General features: G+C 40.4%; 1 protein-coding gene across 3 annotated transcripts in view; it reads left to right on the forward strand.

Annotated features, from left to right (window-relative positions):
* The window catches only part of LOC147571165 (putative gamma-taxilin 2), a 353,593-nt gene that overhangs the window by 50,805 nt on the left and 279,645 nt on the right, over window positions 1–23,143 (forward strand). For all 3 annotated transcript variants that reach the window (XR_015247653.1, XR_015247654.1, XR_015247652.1), the window contains one exon: window positions 8,231–8,289. The gene's annotated coding sequence lies outside the window, so the exon portion shown is untranslated. The remainder of the gene's footprint in view (window positions 1–8,230; window positions 8,290–23,143) is intronic.

The following is a 23,143-nucleotide window of genomic DNA, read 5'->3' on the forward strand; positions in this document are numbered from 1 at the left end:
TTCCTTCATGTAAGAACTTAATGCAGTTACTGCATTAAGGGGTTTGTGTTGTAGTTCCTGGGGCTGACTGACGGTGCATTGAGCTTTCCTCCACCTAGAACAGTGTAGCAAAAACAGTTGGACCTTTGGGCTCAAACTCCAAGTATGTGGTTTGGAGAGCATTGTTAAAGACTTTGTCATTCAGAACTTTGGGACTTTGAAAATTGAGCATCTTCAGAACCCATGGTTTTAAACGTCACCTGACTCATTCTTTGGGAGTAATCTGCATTTTGGGAAGGACATCCACCTGCTCAGTTTCCACAGGTCCATCCTCTGGGAAGGAGACAGTTTTCCTTTTAAACCTCAGTATAAAAACTCAATATATATGCCATCGGTAACCATTATGTAAAACTGTCAAGGCATCAAATAACCCACCACAGAAGCAGGAAGACTACAAAATGATGAGGAGTGAGGAGAGCAACCTGAGTCCACTGGGCCAGCACTTTTCAGGGACACTGGAATGAGCCCAGAGCACGGGTTGGTCAGATCCAGATTGATTAGATCTGCTGGTGCTCCTACTGGTCTGCTGTGTGACACTGGGCAGAGCTGCTAGGCCGCCTGGCACCTCCACACATAGTATAGTGCAAACTAAGCTACAGTGACTTCTAGATAGTGAATTAAAACATTGAACCTACTACCCACCAAATTCACAAGCCGACTCTTGTAATCTTCTGGAGACTATAGGTGACGCTGGTTGTCGTTTATTTATTTTTATACCCAATCACATAAACTGCTTTGAAGAAAATAATTTTGTCTTTATTTAAAGAGCTCTCATTTTGTCAGTGCTCTTAAGCAATTATGAGTCTTATCATTTAAACACTTTCCAACTTTCAATATTACCATGAAATAAATATTAGAAAAGGTAGAAAATTGAGTGTTTTGCTAAAAAAAAAAAAAAAAAAAAAAGTAGCAGTTTTTTTTTTATCCCAACATTGTATTCTACTTCCATCTGTACTTTCCACTTCCCTCATTCTTAGAGACAAAAAGATGGCGTTAGAAACTTTGATATGTAACAGGCTACATAGAGAAAAGAGGTTACGTCACACCTATTTGGTTGCTACATTTAGAAACTGGTCCTGTGATTTTAACAAAATGACTAGGTAGTTGAAAGAATCCATCAGATCTGTGTTTCTGAGAAAATGAGCACATCTGAGGAAATGCAAAATGCTCTTTAGGCTCACTGACTTAGGTTGCTTTCAGAGAGAAATTTATCAGAGAAAATATTCTCACCAAATATTCTCAAGTCCAAGTATGGAATTCACTTGGGAAGGAATCTCACAGATGAGAATTGTGAGAGTCCTGTGTATCTTACATGTTTTACGGTTCTTACCTTGGAATGGCCACACTGAAGACATCATACCACACAGACCCTTTCAAAGACGATTGAGAATTTTCCTAAGACCTTTGATGACTAGTACACAGCCATACAATGTCTGGACTTGAAACAATTTGGACGTCATAATTTGAATCAAAGCTCCTGTTCTAACATTTTGTTGTATAGAACACCTCTAATATTTGTCAAAATAGGAGACACTTTCATTTCCCAATAGTGACCATTAAGACAAAAACCTTAAATATGATTTTTTTCTTTTGTCATAAGTTCTTTTTAACAATTTTACTCTGTTCAAATAAGACTTACTTTAAGTAGTTGCTTAGCAAAAGCTTTTAAAGCTTGGCTTTTAGCACACATCCAGGCCACTCTAATGGCCTGAAGCAATACTAAAAACCATAAAAATCAGTGAACATTCCCAAGTTTTCCTTTCGCATTATATGACAAGTTCCAGGCTCATACTCTTTAAGGCAAAAGTGTGTCAGTTCTCATTACTTTGACATTTTGTAAGGTTTATAATTAAGAGGTCACTATATAACATCCCCCCCCCCCCAAAGTTGTTATAAACATCACCATCACTTCAAAACTGTATTTAATACTGTGAACCAGGAAGAGAGGTAAGCATAAAGAGGCCTGTCTACTCTGCATTGCTCACAAATGAAACACTACTAAAATAGAACTCTAAAGAAAATTCTTCTGAAAGCTTTTCATAAAAATATGCAACAACATTGCTTTGGTTTCCCTGCATCCAGGAAACTAATCATAAAATTTGAACCCTCACATTACAATGCCTCAAATTCCATCTAGGGTATTCTTTTTGATTTAAAATTTAATTAGCCAACATACAGTGCAATATTGTTTTCAGGAGTAGAATTCAGTGACTCATCACTTGCAACACCCAGTGCTCATCACAAGTGCCCTCATTAATAACCATCACCCATGTAGTCCCTCACCAACTTACCTCCCTCCAGCAACCATCAGTTTGCTTTCTATTCTTGAGTCTCTTGTGGGTTGTTTCCCCCTCTCTTTTCCCCTCCCCATGCTCGTCTGTTTTGTCTCTTAAATTCCACGTGAGTGAAATCATATGGTATGTCTTTCTATGATTGACATTTTGCTTTCAAAATATGTGAAAGATTTCATTTTTGGGGATGACTGAGTAATATTCCACTGTCTACCTATCCACATCTTTATCCATTTACTACTCAATGGACATTTGAGCTCTCCCTAGTTTGGCTATTGCTGATCGTGCTGCTGTAACTACTAGGGTACATGTGCCCCTTCAAATCTATATTTTTGTATCTTTTGTGTAAATACCTGATAGTGGAATTTTTGCATTGTAGTGCTTTCAATTTTTTGAGGAACCTCCACACTGTTTTCCAGAGTGACTGCACCAGTTTGCATTCCCACTAACAGTGCAAGAGAGTTCCCCTTTTCTCCACAGTTGTCAACAGCCGTTGTTTCCTGAGTTGTTTATTTTAGCCATTCTGACAGGTGTGAGGTGGTATCTCAGTGTGGTGTTGATTATTATTTCCCTGATGATGAGTGACATTGAGCATCTTCTCATGTGTCTATTAGCCATCTGTATTTCTTCCGTATTGTTATAAACTTTCCTCTCAGAAATGCTGTTGCTGCCTACCAACTATTTTGGACCATTATATTTTTATTTTCATCTTTTCCACGTTATTTTTCATTTCTTCTTTGATTTCTTCATTGACTCATTCATTCTTTAGCAGCATTTTATTTAACCTCCATATAATTGTGTTCCTTCCAAGTTTTTCTTGTGGTTGATTTCTACTTTCATAGTACTGTTATCAAAAATGATGCGTGATAGGACTTTAATCTTTTTTAATTTGTTGAGACTTGCTTTGTGGCCTAATATAGGATCTAGTCCAAAGAATGTTTCCATGTGCACTTGAAAAGAATATGTATTCTGCTGTTTTATGATGGAATGTTCCGATTATATCTGTTTAGTCCATCTGGTCCAGTGTGTCATTCAAAGCCATTGTTTCCTTATTTATTTTCTGTTAGATGATCTGTCCATTGATAGAAATGGGGTATTGAAGTTCCCTACTCTTATCGTATTACTATTGATTAGTTCCTTTATGTTTGTTGTTGTTTTATATATTTGGGTGGTCCCATGTCGAGGGGCAGGATTGTTTACAACTGTTAGAACTTCTTGTCAGCCCTGTCACTGCAGAGCCTGGCCCAGGGCTTGATATCATGAATCTTAAGATCGTGGCCTAAGCTGAAACCAAATTTCAGATGCTGAATGTACTGAGGCACACAGGCGCCCCTTTGGGTACTTTATTCAAATTAATTTGTAATAGAGTTATTTTTATTTGGCTTAAAAATAAGCTTTTTGGGGCACTGGGTGGCTCAGTCATTTAAGTGTCCAACTTCATCTCAGGTCATGATCTCACTGACAGTTCCAAACCTGCTTGGGAGTCTCTCCCTCCCTCTCCCCCTCTCTCTCTCTCTCTCTCTCTCTCTCTCTCTCTCTCTCTCTCTGTCTTTCTCTCTGTCTGTCTCTCTCTCAAAAAAAAAAAGGCTTTTCTAATTTAGTATTTTTAGACTGGCAGAAATATTGGTGCTAACCAAAATATGTGTTAAGTTTATGTGACTAGGGTTAATGTACAGTAAAAAAAAAAAAATCATAAAATTCACTTTAAGTTTATAAAGTATGCCTTTAGATTTGCCAGCATTAAGCATAATACAGACATACAACTTTTATTCTATATGGGCTTAATAAGTAAGTTCATGTTATTATTTCTGTTCCAAAATTTGCAAACAAGAAAAATAACTCAGTATGATGACTTTTAAAAAATGTTTTATGATATTTTCATGAGTAATCCAAATATATTAAAAAATAAAAGCAAGGGGCGCCTGGGTGGCGCAGTCGGTTAAGCGTCCGACTTCAGCCAGGTCACGATCTCGCGGTCCGTGAGTTCGAGCCCCGCGTCGGGCTCTGGGCTGATGGCTCAGAGCCTGGAGCCTGTTTCCGATTCTGTGTCTCCCTCTCTCTCTGCCCCTCCCCCGTTCATGCTCTGTCTCTCTCTGTCCCAAAAATAAATAAACATTGAAAAAAAAATTTTTTTTAAATTAAAAAAAAAATAAATAAAAATAAAAGCAAGGGATTTAGAGAGGTGTAAGTGGAATGAGATTTCTGGTGAAATTTTCAGCAATGGTTACATTTTATGGCATGTATAGTGAAATGGTTTCCCTAAATCTTTTTGCTAACTTGAAACTTTAAAGTTTGCTAAGTTAAATTGTGGATAGTCATTGAGTATCTAGATCATTTTCAGATAGGATAGAGTAATGAACCGATAATAATTGAACGAACATAGGTTTATCTAGTTTTGGCTTTCTCTAACAGAGAAATTGAATATATTAGTAAACATTTTCCATGGAACAAGGAAATATTTACTAAGAGGAATAACATGCTTCTGCAATTTATAATGTACTTATAAGTTTGACAATGCTAGTGTAAAGATGCTAGTGTAAAATGCTAGTGTAAAAGACATCCCACAATTGCCTGCTAGGCGTTTCACTAGAAATTAAGGATTTTAAGGGTTAAGAATTCTAGTAAATATGTGTAATAATATAAACTACTTAGAAATAATAAGGGTGAAAGGAAACAATTGTTTATGAAAACTAGGCAAGGAAATAAAATAAGTAATTGTTCCAGAATGAGAAAAAATGTAAAAGACAAAAATCTAAATGGATGTAAAAAAAAGTTACAAGCAGTTTGTGGAACAGCAATCTAGGGAAGGAAACTTTATGTAACATCAAACTCTCTAATAATGGATGGATTTATTTGTTGCTTTTCAAATAAGTTTTAAGAGGGGCACCTGGGTGGCTCAGTCTGTTAAGCGTCCAACTTTGGCTCAGGTCATGGTCTCGCGGTTTGTGAGTTCGAGTCCAGCGTGGGGCTCTGTGCTGACAGCTCAGAGCCTGGATCCTGCTTGGGATTCTGTGTCTCCCTCTATCTCTGCCTCTCCCCTGCTTGTGCTCTCATTGATACAATGTTGACACAATGTTTAATGATATGATAAATCCCTAATTCTCTCAGCCAAACACAAATCCATGTGGTTTTGTTTTGGAGCTTTGTCTATCTCAAAGGTGATACTTACCAAATGGAAGAGTGTGGACGTGGGAGTATAAAAGTTCAAGATTCAAGCCTTCGTTCTCACTTAGATGGCCACTTCTTGTAGTATCTTGGATTAATGACTTAAATTCCCAGAACTTTACTTTTAGATTAGTTTAAGAAAGTGGGAGTAATAATTCCAATTTTATGCAGTTGTGTTTGGAGGACTGCACATGCAAGGGCACTCACTGGTCTTGACACATCAACAAAAGCTAGAACATGAAGAACTGATGAAGCAAAATAAATCAAACTGGGTTTTTGTATTTAAGTGACACAAAAGGAAATTAGTGTAATTAGGACACCTGGCAGAAACTCTCACCACATCCTCTAAGATGGAAAGTAGTGTGCTGCTTGTTAGACTCCAAAACTCACTAGTTGATGCAGGACGGTGTAGCTGAAATGATCTTTATATAAATAAAGGTAACTTTAAGTCCTGTCTGACTATGTGTTGGGGACCACCTCATCTGGGACAGGAGCTTTTTGTCACTCTCAGGCCCTCACAAGCAACAACATATTTAAATGATGAATTATATCGAGGTATATTCCAAGTCCTCGACCATCATACTTAGACTTTCAGGGTGCTGTAGACTGATGGTCAATTTCCTGAGGTGTCCGGGAGTGGAGAAGGGGATGGGAGCTCATGTTCCCATACATTTAATCTACTTGCCTTGGGACTTTTCCAGCATCGTGAAATGATGTGAGATGTGAAAAGTGCATGCCTGCCTGGCCTAAGACAACTGCTTTTACTCTTCAAAAGAGAAAATCTATCACGTAGAGGGGCCAGACCCTGATTGACCAGTGTAATTTGCAGAGGTTGGAGTTTATTTTGCCAAATTATTTGTTACATTTCCTGATACATAGTGATAGTTTTGGAGTAAATGCTTTTTCTAAAAGGTAACCATTATTCATGAACGCTGTACCACTCAACTAAAGGGCATACAGTGGGTAAGTATATTTAATTTCCTTATACTGAGCATTCAAAGTTTTCCCTTACACAGAAGCTGTGGGAAAGAGTAAGCACACACTTGGAAACTCTTTCTGCTTACAGATGTGTAAAGAAACCATTTTTTACAGTAGAGTTTTCACTTAAGCACAGTTGGAGAGAATCTCAACCAGATGTGTTAAAAGTCACTTTAATCTTCCAAGATGTGGGTATTTCAGATTTCCCCACGCCCATGTATGTATTTCAGTAACAGTAGTCTGAAAATCATCTAGTCAGAAAAGAATGTTACTTGGTACTGTTCAGTTTGGAGGGGAAGAATGTTTTCTTTGGGAGAACAAGAAAAAAAGAAAATGATCCGAAAAAAAATAATGGGAAAGTGGGTATCCTCGGTTGTCTGCTGTAGAGTCTAGGAGGAATCTGTTCAATTAAGGTAACACCCCTGGGAGAGGTATCCAGAAGTAGAAGTGAAATCATCAAAGTGATCTGAGAAATACAGAAAAATGTATAGGATGGTTTTGGAAGCCATAAAGAACTGAATCCCTGCTGTGAAAACAGCAGTGAAGAGTCTAGATTTTATTCAGTTCTGCTGTCTTGAAGATGGGTTAGACCAGTGGACTGATGAATACTGTGTTGTTTTGTTTGTTTTTGTTTTTGTTTTTTGAGTTGAGTTATAAGTTAACATGACTTACAGTTCCTCCCATTAAAGTGAATTGTGAGGTAGTTTTTAAGTGCATTAACAAAGCTGTGCAACCACTGCCCAGAAAGCAACACAGGGCGTTGAATGTTTAGCTTTTAGATGACGTATATTTCACATGCTGTTCAGTTTACCCTTCAAAGTGTAAGATTCAGAGGGTTTTCGTACATTGCAAACGTTGTGTAACCACCACCAATCTAGAACAAACAAATTAGGTTATTTAGTAGAAAGGATCATATATTCTGCTTGTTCTTGGGTTTTATTAAACAGTTTGAGGATGAGTGAAAATAGTTTTTAATGGATAGGTTGTTTGTACTGCAAAGTGTTCTGTTGCATAGCTACCACTGGTAAATTAATAGGAGGAATGTGATCATTTTAGTAATTTCAGTTCCATCCTTGTTTCTCTAGAAAATATAAAAAAAGGAATTTTTACATTTCTGCAGTAAGTGGAAGTCCGGAACTGAAATTGTCTGTCACCTGATTTCCTCCTTCTCAGGATCACGGATGGCGTTGCACGGGAAGTGGAGAGGTATTTTTCCTTCACAGCGGTTTGTCTGAGTAAAGTGGGCTGCTTTGGATTCAACTGTATCTGCTTTCGTCCTGAGAGAAGGGCTGGTCGTATTTCAACATTAGGAGTCCATAGTTGTTGGGTGGAAATATTTTTGTGCAGCCCCGTGAAATTCCATTTTGGCGGCTGGGGTTAGAGAACGGCTGGGTGTTGCCTCTCAGCTGGAGGTCATACTGCCCCACGCTGACGGTTAGCACCCAAGTTCTTAGGCATTGGATTAGTGGTGTTTGACACGTGAGTTCATTCTTGAGTGCCTCGCCCAATGTTGCCAATAAAGTAGGATTAGGTCCTGTCGACCTATTTAAAACGTGTTCTAGGGCTGTGAAAGCAATGACAGCCTTCTCGGCAGACGCTAAGGTATGAGTCATGCACGTCTCCTCTGTACTTTTCTGGCAGGAGGAATGATTGAACGATGCTTTGTTCTCGGAATCTGGTAATACCGCGTTCGACCACCTGACACGTTAAATGCATTATTTTTAATGGCAATATAATGCCCATCATTGTCTTTTCAGCCCGAAGCCCAAAGAAGCACTTGAAGCATTGGACGCGCTACAAACCAATGACTCTCTTTGTGAGTAGAATTTTGTTTGCTCCCTAGTCATAAGTAAATGGCACAGGCCTAATGTTTGTTACGTTCTAGAAGCAGTGTTCAGTTCATTCCTTATATGGGGCTTTCATCTTGCTTGCAGTATATAGGCTTTTACAAAACTTCCATTGTACTCTCTTTCAAATAGTACCCTAAGAGGGACACCTAGGTGGCTCACTTTGTTAACTGCCTCACTTCGGCTCAAGTCATAATCTCCCACTTGGTGATTTTTGGAGCCTCCTTTGCATTCTGTATGTCTCTTTTTTGCCCCTCCCGCACTCGCACACACATGCTCTCTGTCTCTCAAAAATAAATAAACATTAAAATTTTTTTTAAATAAAAAAAGTACCAAAAAAAAGAAGAAGAAGAAGGAGAAGGAGAAGGAGAAGGAGAAGGAGAAGGAGAAGGAGAAGGAGAAGGAGAAGGAGAAGAAGAAGAAGAAGAAGAAGAAGAAGAAGAAAAGAAACACAAAAACTGTTGTCATCCGCATTAGAAGCTATGGGCTAGAGGGCTTTTTGAGCCTCTGTTACCTTCAAGTTTGACTGTATTCTCTCACCCATAATTTTGCTGAGAATTATGGCATTCCATCATTTACTATCTGCTTATTCACAGACTCATGCACACTAGACATGTATTATACCATAGGATATGCTCAGGTACGCTGACCACCACCATTGCTGCCACCATCCCTGTCTTGTTGAAGCTTTTATCTCTCTGGGAGAAGAGACAAGTTTACCACATGTGCACAGGTACATGTGCATAGGTGCACAGTGGTAAGGGTGTCAGGAATGGAGGTGGAGTGATTACAGTTTAAAAAATGGTGACACACCCAAAAAAAGCTCTTTTTTTTCTTTCAAAGTTTTTATTTATTTTTGAGAGAGACAGAGAGCACAAGCAGTGGAGGGTCAGAGAGAAACAGGGTGACACAGAATCCAACGCAGGCTCCAAGTTCTGAGCTGTCGGCACAGAGGCTGACATGGGGCCTGAACCCACAAACCGAGAGATCATGACCTGACGTGAAGTCAGATGCTTAACTGATTGAGCCACCCAGGTGCCTCGAGCTCCCCACTTTAATTAATTGATTAATAATTAATTTGTTAATTAACAATCAATTAGTTGATTAATTAGTTAATTAACAATTAATTAGTTGATTGATTAATTAATTGAGAAACAGACCAAGCAGCAGAGGGGCAGACAGAGACGGAGAGAGAGAATCCCAAACAGGCCCCATGCTACTTGGACAGAGGCTGATGTAGAGCTCTAACTCACAAACCATGAGATCATGACTTGAGCCTAAAGCAAATTGAATGCTTAACTGACTGAGCCACCCAGGCGCCCCTCGAGCTCCGCACTTCAGAGTGGGCGTGCTGGGCCCAGTGGCAACAGAATTAACAAATGCGGTGTAGTTCACATTAAAAAAGGAGTTGAGTGACAGTACATTCAATTGTCACAAGTAAGTAAACTCACTTAGTTGTAAATGAATTATATTAAAAGTTAAAGGAGCTGCTAAGTTATTGAACCTAAGTTACTGATTTCAAAGTAAAAGCCACAGGACCCACAAAAAGGGGAGGCAGTTGGGTGAGGAATCCCCATGCCCCAGAGGTAGGTGGTAAGTGATGGTACTTAAACTGAACCTGGAAGGTGGGGCAGCACTTGACAATAAGCTCAGAGTGCCTAGAGGCACAGTACTGCAGGAATCCTACCCAACTAATTAAAAGTTTCTTGGGTCACAAGGGTCTGACAAGGAAGAGATAGACAATACCTACCTGGCACAGTTTGTCTTCAGTGGATATAGTGAGACTAAGAGAAGAGTAGTGAAGCCACTCAGAAAGGTTTGGCTTTCTGAGGACAGAGATAATGCAGTTAAAGACAAATGGGGGAAGTTTTGTGAGAATGTACTAAAATGCGAAGGATTTTAAGCGGGAAGAAATGTGAGTTACTTGTTGGAGATAATATCCAGCCCCACGGGTTAACATGAGAGGCACTTGCTGGGAACCTGGTACCAGTCTTTTCACAGATAATCATGCAGTCAGTGATCGATCATATGTGTTTTAAAAGGAGATTAAAAAAAAAAAAAAAAGTTAAATAGATGCCCTGCAAAGGAAGCTTAAGAACAGTTTCTGTTGAAAAGGATTCCTGTATGAACCTGAGTTTCAGAGGTTTTTGAGGACTAGTTCTTATGAGTGAGACATCTCTCTCTATAACCGTGTCTAAGGTTCTAAAGTTCAAGAGTGTACTGTATATACTGTATAGCACCGTGCCTGGAGTAAGCGAGGGTTGTACATATACTGCAATCAAGTAGCAAAAGCAAGGACGAAGATTGAGACTGTGCAACTCAGACTATTGCAGTGTGAACTTGACAATACTTGAACTGGTAAACAGTGAAGAAAGGTAGAAGGAAACACATGTATTGATCTAGCAAAGTTCAGAGGTAATGGGCGTGGCTTGTTTTGAATTTAGACTGGAATTGCAGGTGGCTTGTTTTGAACCGAGACTGGAATTGCAAGAGAATACTGGGATATATCAGATGGGCTGTGAACACAGCATTAGACATAATTAAGGTGCAGTGGTGTGTTCAGCGTCTGGGAAGGTGGTGGTAGTGGCAGAGGTGCTTGCATAAAGATAAAATGGAGAGTTGGGTTGTGAGCCTGGATTGTAGTGTGAGGTGCACAAAGTGAAATTTCTGTTTGAGGGGACTCCAGATCTTCTTAACCAGACAGACCCGTCTATTTGATTAATGAACTCCTGTCATGGATTCCTCTTCCCCACAAGAACTAAAGTCCAGTTTAACTTCTCCTAAACTAAGGCACTTCATCTGCTAAATCTGGGTAATCTTTACCCAGACAGATCAGATAATCTCTTCATTTTCTTTTGCAGACACCTTGTCCATCTATGGGATCCTGCAACCAAAAGAATGCTCCCCCTCATAATCTTTCCCCAAAACAGATTCAAGTATGCATTCGTTGGAGATGAAGTAAACATAGTAAACATAGACTTAAGCATTCTCAGTTCAATTTCCACAGACACATTGGGTCTTCCTGGGAGGGGTGAGCAGAAGAGGGAAAGATAGTTTACATCTCTATGAGGTGAGCTCAGAGAGGTGGTAGAATTCCGGAGTTATGTCCTAGCAGTTTGTGCACCTTTTCTAACTATAGCAATGGGTTGAATACTTTTTAACGGGTTGTGAAAGCCTGGGAGTATTTGGAAGGTGGGGATTCTTGCTTTATCAGGGCTGTTCAGGCTAAAGGGGTGTTGAGGTCTGGACCAGGACTTCTGCAGCATCCAGTCACTTATTTAGTAAAGATCCTTCCATTTTTCCTTTGTCCTTTTTGTTATTGTTACATTCTAGCTCTTTCCTTCTCAAAATCGCAAACCCAGAGGCAGGGCTAATGATGAGTAAGGACACAGAGTAAGTAAATGGAAAATGGGTTACGCTATTGTATGGGAAATCTAGCATGCCTTGGTTGCTTACATGTGATGGTTGAGCATACATTTGTGTGTGTGTGTGTGTGTGTGTGCGCGTGTGTGTGCGTGTGCACGCGCGCGCGTGGGCAGGGGTGAAGGAAGGAAGAGCATGCACACACCTGAGTGGTTGCATCTATCTTCTGCTTGGAATCTTGACTGCATTAACTCAAAGAGGTCTCTAATGGCCATTGTACAAGAACATAGGATCCATAAGTATAGTCACTTCCACTTACAGCACGTACTAGGACAGGTCCAGGTGTTGGTTGTTTTCATTCAAGCACATCCATCGAGTATTGAGGATTTCCAGCCTAGTAAAATATTATTGTGTTCAGTGCAGCATAGTGTTTTTGCTGCGTAGGCAGAAGCATCTTTGCTTCAGTGATGTACCATCATACCTGTTTCTGATCAGAATCATCAGCATCAAGGAGACAGGAGAGCATTTCTGCTCAGTGTATGACCCCAAGGGCTGTTCTGCTGTTTCACTGTGTCTCACACACACAGCAGAACAGGAAAAAGTGAATAATGGGAGTCAAGACACATGGACTTGGTTGTCCACTTGGGAATTTGGGCCAAATTACAGGGATATTTGTCTGGGACCTAGTGGTCCTAGGGTCAGATTTCCTTGTTCTGCCTTGTGGTTGGTTTATTCAGGCATATACAGTCCACCAAAACTTCTATAAGAGTGAATTTCCACATAAGGATATTTCTGAATTGAACGATAATTCATTAGTGTACTCTTTTACAAACAGGATGTTGTTTCCTTCTAGAAGAATCATGAAGATCTAAGTAAAAGTCCTGAGTGCAGCGTTCATTAATTATATGACTTTGGCAAAAGTGTATAACTTCTCTTGAGCCTCCCGTTTTCTTGGTAAATGGTAATAATACACTTTCTCATCAGGGCACTCTAAAGATTCAGTGAGTGTCTTAGTAACAGTGCTACCTGGCATTTTCTGGATACAGAATAGACATCCTGCCTCCTGCCCTCCCCACACTTGACAGCATTTTGTGGAAACTTTCAACGGATTTCTCCTTTTGTAAAGAGAATTCCAATCTTTCTTCTGGTTAGGGAATACCATGTTGGAAAGCAGGATCACCCCTGAAGTATCCATTCCTCTTTTCCCTGTACTTAAGATCCTGAGGTATTTGTCAGGTATTCCTGTTTCACACATAACCCAGTCGCCTTTATAGTATGTACACCAAATGCCATCTAAACATGATCTGCATTCCGTAGGTGACTATCCGTATATTCAGTCAGAAATTGTTTTCACTTTATGTGTTTTACTGATTTGTTTTTCATTTTTCTCAAAGTTTATTTCTTTGGGAGAGAACATATTAGTATGTCTATAGGCAAGACCAAGCATTTTCTCATTCAGGTAATGCCTTGCTTTGTTGGTTTCTCCCTCTCCCCCATCTCCAGACCTTTCTCACTGCTTTGGTAAACCACTTCAATCAAGATCCATTCTCCTTTTGTGGATGGCTCCAGTAAGGAGCTACTTTCTTTTACTTGTGAGAACCAGGATTAGAATCCTGTAAGGTGTTGAGTTGTCCAGCTTGATGGGTCTGTTGTGTCAACTCTGGTGACTGCTCTTCTGGTTTTATACAGAAGTCACATCTCAAGAGACCACACAGATTAGTAGTCACTGTGAATTTTTCAAAGGGCAGGGATGGAGAGAGAGAAGGAGATATCTGGCGTATTATGTTTACCCACTGGTCCAACCACACTGATCAGCCACCACATAAAAGCCTGTGTCCTGAAAGATACTAAGAAGTAGCAGAAGTCTGAAGTACTTACTTTGGATTTGAGAGCTTGACCTTGTGCCATAAGCTGAGACATTTGAGGAAGTGACGTTTGAGCTTGTTTGCTGGTTGATTCTGTGGGCAGACAATTACGGAACTTTTCTGTATCACTGTCCTATGTAGCTTGGCTCAAGCCAAGGGTTCAAGGGCACAAGACTGTAGAGTGGACCACTGCAGGCTCCCAGGACCTTGACGATGGCTGAGACCCACTAGGGACCTTCATCACACCAGCATGATATACCTTAGTGGAGAGACAGAACAGTCAAACACCACCAAACCAAACTAAAGCACAACAACTACAAAAATCAGGAATGGGATGATTTGGGGTCTTGTGAGGAAAATGGATCCTGGTAGTTGTAAGACATCCTTTCCCCCTTGAACCTAATGGAAGAACAGGAGGTGGAAGTCTGGATCCAAGTAAGGACTCTGTGAATGCTTTAAGCACTGAGATGCATTGTGGAGCTTTGGTTAAGGGTTCCAGAGCAGACCTTCTCACAGGATGGGGGAAGTCACTTAGAACTAGAGGCACCTAGGAGCACCTGGGTGGCACAGTTGGTTAAGTGTCTAACATTGACTGAGGTCATGATCTCATGATTCATGCGTTCTAGCCTTGCATCGGGCTCTGTGCTGACAGCTCAGAGCCTGGAGCCTGCTTCAGATTCTGTGTCTCCGTCTCTGTATCTGCCCGTCCCCTGCTTGCACTCTGTGTGTATGTTGTCTGTCTCTCTCTCTCAAAAATAAACATTAAATAAAGGAATAAGTCACCTCTCTTTAAAGAGAGAGGCGATGCCTTTTCCAGGGGCAGTTTGAAGTGAATAATGGTGACTTTTAGGCAGTTGAAGGGAAATGTATGCTCCCCAAGACTTCAAGTTTGAAGTTGTGGTGGAGAAGTAAGTAGATGGTAGTGTTGCTGCCATTCGGAAATGGTTGATCAGTGAGAAGATGTGCAAAGGGTACAAGTAGAACACAGATTTATAGATACAGAGAACAAGCTGGTGGTTGATAGAAGGGAAGGGGTGAGGGTTAAGTAAAAAGCTGAAGGAGATGAAGAGGCACAGACTTCCAGTTATAAAATAAATTAAGTCTCAGGGATGAAAAATACAGCATAGGGAAAATAGTCAGTAATATTGTATGGTGACAAATGGGGACTGCAAATGGGGTGAGCATTGAGTAGTAATATGTATGTCAACTGTACTTCCATTTAAAAAAGTAAATAAAAATTTACAATTTAAAAGATAATGAAAACAAGGGTAGATGTAAAATAAATGTTTTGGTGTATTTGTTTTTGCTGTTATCCTTGTCCTTACTCTCAGCAGGAGCTGCTACCTTATATGACTATTGACAAGTTTCCCAAGTCAGCTGAGAGTACATCATCAAAGTGACATAAGGAAAGAATGGGAAGTGGCAGGCGGGATCAGAGTGTTAACCAGATATCCCATTATTGAGGTCATAGTCTGGTGGTTATACCTGTCTAGCCTGGAATATTCAGAACTGATGAGTTAGGGTGGAAAGAGGGCAGGATTAGCTTTCACTAGAGGTATTTTAGAGTCACCTAAAATATGATGAATAAGACGAGGATGTCACATCTTAAAAATATGCAATGTGAGAAATATGCACACTGGCTCAGTCAACGGAAGGATTCAGAGACTTGGAGCGCAGTGAAGGGGGGCTTTAAGCAACGTTCTTGCAAGAGCAGGTGTCTGATGGATAGGCACACTCAGGGCAGTTACAGAAGGCAGTTTATTTCATGTACAGGTTGCTCCCCGGTTTTCCTCATTGTCTGAGTACTACAGACGTTACAGCCTTACCTGGCCATTGCCTGTGTCCACGTAAGGTAAAAAGTAGTCTGATTGGACATTTCCTAAGGTGATGATGTGACTTCAGTTGTTTGGTGCATGCTCATTGCAAGCCTACAAAAAATAAGCCCGGGAAACGGAGAAGGGAAGAAGAACCGGGAAGTGAAGTGTCTGAGGGTTTGGCACTCCATTATGGGGTGGGGGAGGTTCATACATATTTGTCAACCTACTGTTAACTAGACAGTACAGCTTTTATTTGGTATTTCTGAAAATGAATCATCTATCTTGTGACATGCAGGACACACTGGGATTGGAGAATGGATTCAGAGGACAAAAAGATCTTGCATCATGAAGTTGGATTTGCAGAGCTGGAGAGGCCCAGATTTTATTCTGATTAGGGGAAGTCATTGTGAGAGGATCTCAGCAACTGGATACAGCCATTTTAGTACTAGAATCTGGAATGTCATTAGTATGGAACAACAGGGCTCAAGGGCTGAGAATTCCTGCTAGTAATATAGCAGTAAGTTTGTCAAAACAATACTGGATTAGTAACTGGTTAGTGTGTAGAAGTGACGTGTTAGGTACTTTGAAAGACTGGGAATGCAATGATGGCAAAGAGGAGAGATAGGTCCTCACAAGTAGATAGTGGCTGGCATCTTACATTGCCAGGGGCTTACTGATGATTGGTTAAAAGTTAAGTGTAAGTGGCTCTTCTAGGTAGGGCAGGGAAATGTGGACAGGTTTTTTCCAGGCTGTCCCCACTGGTTGCTAAATCTACCTCATGTAGTACCTTATTTCCTGTAGTCTGTTCCCTGGGTCTCCAGGAGAATGTAGGAAAAATTTATTTTCCCTGTCTCTTTATTCCTCCGCAGCTCTGTGACGTTATTTACTGTGCACTGAAACAAACCTAGATTCTTGGCCTGCTGCTCTGTGGCTTATGTAGTCTATAAAACCATCAAATATTTCCACTTTGAGTAGGGGACAAAGAGAAGGATAGACTTCCATATTCATATCATTCACTCATTCATAGGTACTGACCCTGTCCTTGGACAGCTTAGAAAACATATCCCCGCTTTGTACCATTTGTCTCCTTAAGGCATATCTGCTTGGATGTGGGATAGACGTCAAAAACCTCTTTCCAGTAGCCTGGGCAATCTGTGTCTGTGTCCATGTTTGTTTACCTCAGTAGACTCTGTGTTTTCGTGTACATAAATACAGTAATACCATAACTTGAATATTTTCATGTCCTGGTAGTCTAATCAGTGTTTCAATGACAGCACACCTACTACCACCATTATGTAAAACGTATCAGGTGGCATATCCATTCCTGTAGTCATCTGTGCTTGCACTTAGTCTGCTTTACTTTTTTTTTTTTACTCCTACTGCTGTACTCAGATCCACCCAAACTCATCTCTTGGGCCCTGAACTCTCAAAGCACTTCTTTCCTGTGCCTTCCTACAGCAGTCAGTAAAGAGAAGCTTTATTCATTTGCCATGTGTGTGTGGTGTGTGTGTGTGTGTGTGTGTGTGTGTGTGTGTGTGGTGTGTGTGTGTGTGGTGTGTGTGTGTGTGTGTGTGTGTGTGTGGTGTGTGTGTGTGTGTGTGTGGTGTGTGTGTGTGTGTGGTGTGTGTGTGTGTGTGTGTGTGTGGTGTGTGTGTGTGTGGGTGTGTGTGTGTGGTGTGTGTGTGTGGTGTGTGTGTGTGTGTGTGTGTGTGTGTGTGTGTGTGTGTGTGTGTGTGTTTCATACATGCATGTGTGGACTTGGAATTCTCATATTTTGCCATTTAGTACCAAACAGAAGTCTGGAATTACTGAACTTGTTAATTTGGGAGTGGATGCACTTTAGCAAGGTAGAAGGAAAGGATGATGTGTTTCCCTTTGGAAAGAAAAGTGCTCAGTCAGCCTAATTGTTTTAATTGATGTATTTGCACAGTGCATATAGGTGTGCCTTTAATTTTTGCATTGGTGTAGGACTCTGAATTCTATAAAGGTTAAAAAAAATTTTTTGAGACTTATTTTTGAGAGAGACAGACAGGGACAGAGTGTGAGCGGGGGAGGTGCAGACAGGAAGGTTGACACAGAATCTGAAGCAGGCTCCAGGCTCTGAGCTTTCAGCACAGAGCCCGACATGGGGCTCACACTCAAGGGCCTCAAGATCATGACCTGAGTTGAAGTCAGATGCTCAACCACCTGAGCCACCCAGGTGACCCGAATTCTGTAAGGTTTTTAATTTGTTGGTCCGGTAGGTAGCTCTGACCAGGAAGCTGGGCAGTTTTTATGTCTGTGCTTATCTGAGTGTCCCCAGGAAACTTGGAGATGATCATGATTTTTATTTTAATGATGGTAGATGTGGGCCTGGGAAAGGGGTTAGTAGAGTAAACAAACTAAATACGAACTGAATAGGTGGATAGCTGGATAGGTGTTGTAGTCGTGGACTTTCAGCTGGGTCAGTGCTTTCTCATCATATGAACTAGGTGGAAGCCAAGCTCTAGCACTGTACACAAATGGCCTGGGAATTGGGAGGCTTGTAAAGCCCAGAGTTACCGTAATTGATTGAGCTAGTGAAGCTTAAATTCTACAGGTGTGGAAAGGGAAAGGGAGTGGTCATGCCTTCCCGGGCTGTGGGTATGTATTAAATAGACTCGTCTTTGTGTAGCACCTTGCACAGGGTTGGATCTGCAACAGTGGAAATAATTGACACTTAATTGTTTTGTCAAGTCCTTTGTGATCATTTAACTCATTCTGCCCTCTTATCAGCTCTGTCAGGTGTAGGAATATGCTATAATTACTCCCATTTCACAGGGGATGCATCACCTCACATCTAAGCTGGAGGGGACAGTATTTGAACTCAGCACTTTCTTGTACCACAGAGAGCTCAAGCTTAAGTTACCTTTGCTTAACATGCCCTTCTTTACCCACTTCCTGTGCATACCAGAAGCAATGCTAGTCGCAAGCAGGTAAACCTCGCTCACTCCTTCCAGCCTAAAGAGAAAGGGGGGAGTGGAAGACTTATAGAGGGAATGTGGGAACTGATAAAAAGAGTAGCTCCTGGAGTCCATTTAGTGTGCACCATTAGGAGGTTTTCTAGTTTGGCTCTTGTTCCCCGTTCATACTTTACATTTACCCAAAATGTTGTCCTGAGACTCCTATGAGGTTTACAGTAACTTTTAAATTTCGATAAGCTGATTAAAGTAGCAAGTTTGGAAGGGGAACCGACTTAGTCACTTTTATTTTTTTTTATTTTTATTTATTTATTTTTATTCACTTTATCATTTTTTTTTTTTCAACGTTTATTTATTTTTGGGACAGAGAGAGACAGAGCATGAACGGGGGAGGGGCAGAGAGAGAGGGAGACACAGAATCGGAAACAGGCTCCAGGCTCTGAGCCATCAGCCCAGAGCCCGACGCGGGGCTCGAACTCACGGACCGCAAGATCGTGACCTGGCTGAAGTCGGACGCTTAACCGACTGCGCCACCCAGGCGCCCCTCACTTTATCATTTTTAAGAGGTGGTAGATACTCTGTGGGGAACCCGAGTTACATGCAATGGGTGTTGTTCTACACAAATGTATTATATTTATTTGAACTAGCATTTATTTGAACTAGCATAGTATACCATTTGAAACCCAAAAAAATCTCTTCTGGAGCATAGTAGGCCTTGGATAACCATTGGAGTGATTATTCCTGCACTTGGTATGAGGCATTTGGAACAGCCCACAATCCTACATGATATTTGAATACCATCCTGTCTTGATGATTACAGCTTTGCAGTGCAGCCTAAAGTTTGTGGTTGTGGTGACTCCACCTTTGGTCTTCTTTTTCAATGTTATCTTTTGCTATTCATTTCTTTTCTGGTTCCATACAAATTTTAGCATTGTTTGTTCCTAAAAAAAAAGTAGCTCTGTGAAGAAAGCTGCTATTATCTCAATGTGTAGATTGCTTTGGGTAATGTCAACATTTTAACAGCTTGTGGTCTTCCAGTGCATGGACTGCTTTTCCCTTTCTTTGTGTCTTCTTCAGTTTCTTTCATAAGCTTTGTGTAGTTTTCAGCATACAGATCTTTTACCTCTTTGGTTAGGTTTATTCCTATTTTATGGTTTCTAATATAATTCTAAACAACGTAATTATAAACAGGATCAATTCCTTGGTAATTCTTTCTGTTGTTTCATTACTGATGTATAGAAATGCAACTAATTTCTATATGTTGATTTTGTACCCTGCGACTTTGCTGGATTCATGTTATCAGTTCTAGCAGCTTTTTGGTGGGGTCTTTCAGGCTTTCCATGTAGAGTAATATGTCATCTAGGGAAAAAAGCACATCTAGAAATGTGTAATCAAAGAAGTCTCATCTGAGGAAGTGAATTCTTGATTCCAATCTACCATGCTTAGAGCCAAACTGAGTGGACATTCAGTAGTTTCTTTTGTGACAGTAGAAACTTTTGTGACCTTATTGCATGCCTAGTTATATTTTTACCTACCAGACATTTGTCTCCTCACCTTATGGGCAAAACCATTCATTTATGGGCAGATACACATCCGTTTGTGGAAACAAAAGCACAAATGCATACCTGTGCACTCAAATGTAGCATCCCCCCCCCCCCCCACACACACACCCCTACTTATCATTGAGTCACCTTCACCTCCCAGCAAGTTCAAGACTCTTGCTCGCTCTTCCCCTGGCCAAAGAGGTTGGCATGGCGGATACATTTTCAGTTCCTAATTGTATATAAAGCCAGAGATGTTGGGTGCAATGTTCTATTTATGTTCAGTAGCCTAGTTTATCAGTTGTTTTCTTGTACTCTTCTGTTTTGCTGTAGCTTGTTTTATCTGCTTATTCTATCAATTCCAGATCACTTCCAATTTATCTGTTAAATTCTCCTTCAAGGAATGCAGTTTGGGCCATTTCTCCTTGTATATGTGCTAGTTTCACACTTAACTACTTCGTGACTGTTAAGACATGCAAATTAAAAGTACTATATCTCCCATGAATTTTATCCTTTTGTTTAGTATTCACATAGTGTTTTTAAGTTCGTTTTCACTTTTATGGTATCTGTAGGTCATAGCTAAATGCTGATAAACCTGAGCTATATTTGTGTTTTCAATACACTATACTTCGGGCTTTTTGTGTTGCCCATTTAAAGTTGATGTAATCTGTTGATGCATGTTACTTTTCAGTGGTGCTTTCTACTTGTCCAGCCTTTTGAGTACAGTTTTTTTCCCCTGCCGCATTTCACATCTTTTGGATTGGTTAGTTTTTTTTAATGATGCTGTCTTTTATTTCTCTTTCCTTAGTGAATTTAAACCATTTCTCACTGTTATTTTAATGGTTACTGTTGAAATTACAGCATGAATATTGAAACCACCAAAGGTCAGAAGTACTTAGCTTTTTTGTCCTTTTCTAGGGCAGAAGAAGGGCTTGAGAATTCCATACTCCTCTCCCTTATACCCTATTGGCAAATGACAGGTTTCTGGCCTTATTTTGGAAGATTGTGTATTTATAATTATGATTTAGGACTTGGATTTTACCTGTATTAGACCTTTTCACTTAGTCTGACTCATCTACTCTTCTGTTTTTGTTATTATTGTTTGTTTGTTTGTTTTGTTTTGCTTTGCTTTCCATGGTGAGTTCTCAGCAGTTTCTTCTCAGCAGCTTCCATTTCTAATTTTCTTTTCAACTTGAGTGTGTAAATAAATATATCCCTTAAACCCATTCCACTTGATTCTTAATTTCATTCATTGCCTTATTTATTTTCTGAAAGATTTTTTTATGATTGTTTTTCACATCTACTTGATCACTTCTGCAAGGTTCTTTTTGTCCTTGAAGATATCTTTTCACTAGTTTCAAGTTCTAAGGTCTGTGTGAGCCTGACTGTTGTAGGTAGTTTTCCTCTCCCACCCCTTCTCCGTCTCCTTCTCTCTCTCCCTCTCAAAATTTCTTTTATTTATTTGTTTGTTTGTTTGTTTATTATTTATTTATTTATTTGAGAGAGAGAGGGTGCAAGTGAACAAGGGACAGAGAGAGACAGAATCTCAAAAGGGGGAGATGAGAGAGAGAGAGAGAGAGAGAGAGAGAGAGAGAGAGAAGAGCGAGAGAAATGGGTCTCCCCCAGGACTCATGTTTTACCCGAGTGGTGCTCTTGCTCACCCAGTGTGGGAACTGAGCTCACCAGAAGTGGGCTTGAGGTGACCTGGAGTGGGGCTGGAGGTCATCCAAAGCAGGACTGGAGGTCATCTGAAGTGAGGCCTGTGCTCACTCAAAGTGAGGCTCGAGGTCACCCAAAGTGGGGCTTGACTTACCTGATGTGGGACTCAACTCAGGAACTGTGAGATTATGACCTGAGCCAAAGTCAGACTTAACAACTAAGCCCCCCACTACCCGGTGAGTCTATATTGTGTTGTGCACTATATGTAAAAATATGGTTTCTTTAAGAATGCCATGAAGGAGAGGATGATCCCGCCTTCCTTTTTAAGTCATGTTGCATTTCATTTGAATGGTGTCTGAGGTGTCTCTTGGTTGACACTTGGGGTTCCCTGTGCTGGCCTGGCAGTGTAGAATCATTAGGTTTTAAGTCCTTAGGAAGACAGGTTGGCTTTTGGCTGAGGTACTTGTGATGGGACAGCCCTTTGGGTCCCAGCTGGTTGTGGGCAGGGTCAGTCTCCTATTAGATTCACCTTTACCAGTACCCTTACCCTTGGTATTTGGCTTCTGTTCCTGTATTACCGGACGGTCACTTTGTGTGCTCTGAGTTCTTTTTTCCCACTTTGAATTTGGAATTTCCTTGCTATTTTCTAAGCTTTAAGACCTTTTAGGAGTTTTTTTAAAGAAATACTTTACACATTTTTTATGATCGTATTCAAAAACAGGGAGGTTGTTTTGAGATGGCCTTTGCCCATCATTGCTGCAGATTGTAAATTGGAGGATGTTTGAACTGATGTGTCTCTCTATGCTTATTCTCTTTTGTTGAATGGACATTCTCTCCAATCCCATTGTGGTTTGATGTGGGAGAATAGGAATTGTTCCTTGGCTGGAGGATGTATACATGTCCTCTGGGGAATGGGTACTCTGGTTTATTTGGCAAAACTGTTTTTCAGGCCAGTGTTTATATATGTAAGCCAGTAACTAGTAGGGCCACTTAATGTCTTGTTGAGGTAGAAGCAAATATGGCCATCTCCTGGTAGACGGGATATGTATGTTCTGACTCCTTATTTTCCTGAGGGCTGTCTTACAGTCAGTCATAGAGAGTAGAGCACACACATTTAAATATTTTTAAAATGGTGACTCTTGTGCAGACTCTACTTCAGCCTACATTTATTGATTCCTAGTGGGCATCGTTCTGAACATTATAGTCTTATTGTTGGAAGTTGACACAACTTGACAGAATTAGTGTTTTCATCAAGTAATGTCATCAATCTATATATAGCCTTCTTCACTTTACATTTGTTGTGACAAGCAAATGCAGGGAAGGTACTGTTATCTAGAGTATGAGATTTGTTTTCAGTAACTTAGCCATATTTTATTTCCCTATACATATTACATCTGTAGTGTTCCCTCTCAAGGTGCCTGGCAAACAAAAACTTTGTATACCTTTTAAATGACAGGAACTGTGAGGCATTTCTTCTCCTTTTCACAAGCACTACTTTTACAAGTAGGCTTTGCCGTTCTTTTTTTTTTTTTTTTTTTTTTTTTGTCTGTTGAATGCAAAACACTAAACTTTAATTGACATTCACTAATGCCTTTTTGTGGGGTTTCAAACCCTGCCTGTAAAGTTGTGGGGGTTGGGA

The sequence above is a fragment of the Puma concolor genome, unplaced genomic scaffold (assembly GCF_028749965.1).
Source record: "Puma concolor isolate L17-30 unplaced genomic scaffold, mPumCon1.1.hap2 unalloc_scaffold_5, whole genome shotgun sequence".
Lineage (NCBI taxonomy): Eukaryota > Metazoa > Chordata > Mammalia > Carnivora > Felidae > Puma > Puma concolor.